The following is a 5,937-nucleotide window of genomic DNA, read 5'->3' on the forward strand; positions in this document are numbered from 1 at the left end:
AAGACCACGCCCCCTCTCAGCATAGCACCACCCACACACCGTGGTCACTATAGTGTCGAGCAGGCAAGAGCTCAGCTGAGTTCGTGACCTCATCTGGAGGAGTCAACATCATAGTGTAGGACCAACAACTTTCAAAAGTTTCTGATGAACTTGTACTTCAGTAAATGTTGAACATCGTATCTCAAGAAAAGAGCTTGTTGACTATTGGAGAGTGCTATGGGACCATAGGATAGCCAAACGGTGAAGCGTTGATTGAGTTCAGTGACATTTACACACACATCAAAAAAAGTTATGCATCATCTCGGTTCCGAGAGTTCCGGAACCTCTACAGAAAATTGGGATAGAGATCAACATAAACATCATTTCCGCCCTCTTTATTGCTCATGAACACCACAACCTTCTGGTTGTACCACCATACAGCGTGACCTTCAGTGGTGGTGGTCCAGACTGCTGTATACAGCGGTACCTCTAATACCCATTAGCACGTCCTCCTGCATTGATGCATGCCTGCATTCATACTATCCACAAGATCATTAAGGCACTGTTGGTCCAGATTGTCCCACTCCTCAACGTCGATTCGGCGTAGATCCCTCAGAGTGGTTGGTGAGTCAGGTCGTCCGTAAACAGCCCTTTGCAATGTATCCCAGGCATGTTCGATAGGGTTCATGTCTGGAGAACTTGCTGGCCACCCAAGTCGAGCGATGTCGTTATCCTGAAGGAAGTCATTCACAAGATGTGCACGATGGGGGCGCGAATTGTCGTCCATGAAGGCGAATGCCTCGCTAACGTTCTGCCGATATGGTTGGACTATCGGTCGGAGGATGGCATTCACGTATCGTACAGCCGTTACGGCGCCTTCCGTGACCAACAGCAGCGTACGTCGGCCCCAAATAATGCCACCCCAAAACATCAGGGAACCTCCACCTTGCAGCACTCGCTGGACAGTGTGTCTGCCGGCCGCTGGTGGCCGAGCGGTTCTGGCGCTACAGTCTGGACCCGCGCGACCGCTACAGTCGCAGGTTCGAATCCTGCCTCGGGCATGGATGTGTGTGTTGTCCTTAGGTTAGTTAGGTTTAAGTGGTTCTACGTTCTAGGGGACTTATGACCTCAGCAGTTGAGTCCCATAGTGCTCAGAGCCATTTGAACCATTTGACAGTGTGTCTAAGGGGTTCAGTCTCCGTCGATTGTCTGGTGAGGGCATATGCGACACTAATCAGTGAAGAGAGCGTGATGCCAATCCTGAGCGGTCCATTCGGTATGTTGTTGGGCTCGTCTGTAGGGCGCTGCACGGTGTCGTGGTTGCAAAGCTGGACCTCGCCATGGACGTCGGCAGTGAATTTGCGCATCATGCAGCCTGCTGGGCACAGTTTGAATCGTAACACGACGTCCTGTGGCTGCATGAAAAGTATTGTTCAACATGGTGGCGTTGCTGTCAGGGTTCCTCCGAGCCAAAATCCGTAGGCAAGGGTCATCCACTGCAGTAGCAGTTCCTCGGCGGCCTGAGCGAGCATGTCATCGACCCTGTCTGTATCTCCTCCATGTCCGAACAACATCGTTTTGGTTCACTCCCAGACACCTGGATACTTCCCTTGTTGAGAGCCCTTCCTGGCACAAAGTAAAAATGAGGACATCTACATCTACATTTATACTCCGCAAGCCACCCAACGGTGTGTGGCGGAGGGCACTTTACGTGCCACTGTCATTACCTCCCTTTTCTGTTCCAGTCGCGTATGGTTCGCGGGAAGAACGACTGTCTGAAAGCCTCCGTGCGCGCTCGAATCTGTCTAATTTTACGCGATGGAACCGCGGTATTGACCGCCTAGGCATGGTTGAACTACAGACAACACGAGCCGTGTACCTCCTTCCTGGTGGAATGACTGGAACTGATCGGCTGTCGGACCCCCTCCGGCTAATAGGCGCTGCTCATGCCTGGTTGTTTACATCTCTAGGCGGGTTTAGTGATATTTCTGAATAGTCAAAGGGACTGTGTCTGTGATACAATATCCACAGTCAACGTCTATCTTCAGGAGTTCTGGGAGCCGGGACGAAGCAAAACCTTTTCTGATGTGTGTACAATTCACTTTTAATACACATCATTTCATGCAACAACACGTCATACAGATAACAAACCATAGGTAAACAATTATTTTACAGAAAACAATGAACCACAGTTACATATCAGCAAAACAACAAAACTAATTTAAATTTCCATACGACGTTACTGTTATCCCGTGCATTAGACTAAGATAATAAGTGGGTACCAGACTTCGAAATACTTTCAACAATGAATACAAGAAGGACCACTGAGATTAAATTTTAAAATAAGTGAGAAGTCTCTTAATCAAAAACCAAGACAATCTACATCGCAGCAGAGTTTTAGCTTCAGGTTATCTATTCTTGACAGTTCTCAAATCTGCTTTAGTTAAGAGACTTAATGTTGCTCAGTCAGCAATTTTATCAAATTTGAAAAAAAAGTGGATAGCCTAACCCTAAGTGTTACCTCTCTCTCTGCTTGCAATCATACAGATTAAAAAAAGACATGTTATATCTAAAAAGCTTCCAACCTTTCTTAAAAGCAAATATGAAAATTATTACTTTTAACCAGAGCAGGATGAATGTGAAGCATTAACTGAAGCGTTTAATCCTGTATTCAGACAATGCACAACAGGCAGTGTTTGACAGGGAGGCACGACCAATGCCTCAGTGCGTATTATCAAAGGGTATAAGTAGCGGTTCCGTCCTTCATTAGCCAGTCGGTTTGGATCCCTGGCGACGCGCCTTTGCGTCCAGTCCTTTGGCATGCACCTCAGAGCTGCGTTCAAAATACAGGATATGACATCATCTCAGACCGTACCTGAAACATACTAGTGTTAGACACAAGCAACACGCAGGACACTGACACTGGCAGTTCTAAGAACAAATAACGAGCCTCAAAACCAAGTCAGTCAACACAGCGTATGATGCCAAATGTATTATCACCATACCATAGATGGTAGCAAACCAGTATCATATTAATCATACAAGCACATTCTTCCCTCGAACTGTGGCCACAGAATAGGTGTACACCCACGGAATTTGCATTATATGAAAGGATAAAACAGGTCAGTCATCAATTAGTGCCACACTGGAGATGAGCGGAAGACAGATCGTGATGATGCGACCACCCATGCACAGTGTGAGTTAATGAGCATTTGGCTCTCATTAAAGTATATGGCCGAAAGAGCCAGCCTTCAGGCCCGGATGTCACAAAGGGCGCAGATCCACCACGAGATGAGGAAACTCACAAGCGTCTATTGTCTATTGAGGCCTAAGCGCTGTCGTGTGCAAGTGAGACAGATGAGAACCTATTTCATAGGGAAACCCAGTAGGAGGCTTTTGTGGCCTAGGAGACGTAGCAGTGCTAAATATGGCGGATCTAACATCGGCCAGAACAGGAAACATTTATGAACATTATTTAATTCTGTAGTAGAGTAGGGAATGAAGCCACAGTAATTTTAATCTGCCATCCTCCAGAAATGTTCATGGTGATCCCAATAAAACTTGAATATTGATCATATATATAACAATTTAGGATTTACTGTTAAAGTGAAATTTACAAGTTTTGTAACAAAGACCTGAATGCTAAAATATGAACGCATTGGTCCATCATAACTATCGATATTTCATATAAAAGTGCATCATTAAAATGACAAACGTTGTAAATACCAATTCTGTAACTTTATGTGTTTAAAAGAATAGTAAATTTAAATTATCATTATTTTCAGTTAAGCATCTGATCATCATTTCCTCCACACAAAACACATTGAACGATGACAGCATGCTTACTACTGTCTCACTCAGCGGAAATAACAATATTCCAAAGAGTTGTAATGTAATAAAATAAAATGTGAGCCGTGACTTATATAAAAAAGAAACGCACATCAGTGCAATGGTTCAGCATAAAAGTAAAATAACTAATGTAGGAATATTATTAACAGTGTAATATGTTGTTTAGTTTAGCCCGACGTGTATAAGCACTCAGTAAACTAGCCCAGTTCTCGGGGTAGTCACGTAATTGTCGATAATTAATTCTCTTTTTCTCATTTATCCAACACCAGGCTCGTGAGAAGTTGTGTGCTTATTGCCCCAGAGAATATTTGCCAGTCTGTTGGGTGTACACTACTGTAGTACGTAACTTAGTATCGTGGTTTCGTCTCTATTCCCCAATATAAGATAACAATAGTAGCATCTACAAATGAAATCATATACTGAAACTGGAATCCTGTGACCAGACCTTTTCTGCCTGGGATGTTATCTCGTGAAATAAAGAAAAATCTGTAAGTAAAATTGTTAAATTATTAGTAGCTGCCTTCGGTCTCGTGGGATCTGAAATAAAGTTAATTGTCCTAACCGACGGCACGTCCCGTAGATGAGCTAAAAGAAAAATGTTAAAGATTTTTCTAAGATGGCGCCTAACAATGAAAATTCTTTGTTAAGGCCCATATCTACTTAAGACAATAAAGGTATCAGATTTACAATAGACTGACCACATACACAAATTCTTTTGATAAAATAACCATTATATTTTTCGGGTTTTAAGTACAACTTACATTATCAGCTGGTACAGCAAGATGAGCTTAACTCAAGAACGTCCTCTTCGGTCCGAATCCAAGCAGATAAGATAAGCAAATGACAAAGGAAAGATAGTTCATGCATAGAAGCGCAAGAGTGCATGGAATAACATGACAATTGTAGTTCTATCTCTTCTTCTTTGGCGTACTTGTCGATTATTTACAAAATCTATCGTAATATTTAGTTTACTTTTTTTTTATATCCCAAGTCCACCCAGAAGAAACAGTACAGAGTTTACAATTTTTCTTCACAAATGTATTTCTATTAGTTTCGCTTATTATTTCATAAATGAATCCAGAAATGAGCATAATAAACAATACCACATTGAGTAATTAGTAATAGAAATTTTAAGTGTGCCAAATAAACCCTAATTTCAAAGGCTTCTAAAAAAAAGAGAATAATTATAACTGTACGTTCAGAACTAGTACTTATCGATCATAACAACCAAAATAAAGTAATTACATTTCATAAATTAGCTTGAAATATAAAATACTGAGTTGAAAGCAGTATACTGAGACGCACTTGTATGTGGCACCAGAATAAGATAAGAATATTAATAAAGTAAAATGAAACTAGTGTGCTATAAACAATGAATGTCCCTGATAGACTTGATAATTCAGATCGCTGACGGTGGGCGACCGCAGAGCCAAAGATACTGGAGTAACAGAGCGATTGGCGCTCAGTCGTAGGCAGCTGTCTGTGAGGGAAAGACGATGTAGTAGGCAGTTTCTGGGGTGTGCTGTGTGACGCCACCAGGAGTTCGATTAATTTAGCTATGTCAATATTGTTAAACATGCAAGGAGAGGTCTTCAGGCAAATAAGCTAAAGATTTAAATAACTATGATTTCTGTTTTAGCCAGCGCGATGGTATAAAAGAGTTGGATGATAATTTGTAATTGTTGAGTAACCCCAGAGAAAAAGACTTGTTAAATATTTTTCATTTTTGTAGTGCTCTGAAGAATTGTTAAGAGAGCTATGTGTAATTATATTTCATTTTTGTAAAGCTTTTAAGATTTGTTAACACAGCTATGTGTAATTTGATGATTTTCATTTATGTTGGATTAATGAAGTTGGATAATATCTCATTGTTTGTGAATCAGTTTTGAGTAATGTAGCTTCAATTGTCAGATGTTTTTGAAAAGACAAACTTAACTTGCAATATAATTTTGCTAAGAAAACTCAGTGGTAGTAATTCACCATAATCAGTACTGCCTCCCAGTCCAGGTCACATGTTTTTTTAAGGAAGTTGGTTTTTTTTTAAAGTTCACGTTTATCAGTCAAATGAATTTCATGTGCATTTCAAGTATTATGGCCGGCACTGCACAC

This window comes from Schistocerca nitens, chromosome 10 (genome assembly GCF_023898315.1).
Source record: "Schistocerca nitens isolate TAMUIC-IGC-003100 chromosome 10, iqSchNite1.1, whole genome shotgun sequence".
Lineage (NCBI taxonomy): Eukaryota > Metazoa > Arthropoda > Insecta > Orthoptera > Acrididae > Schistocerca > Schistocerca nitens.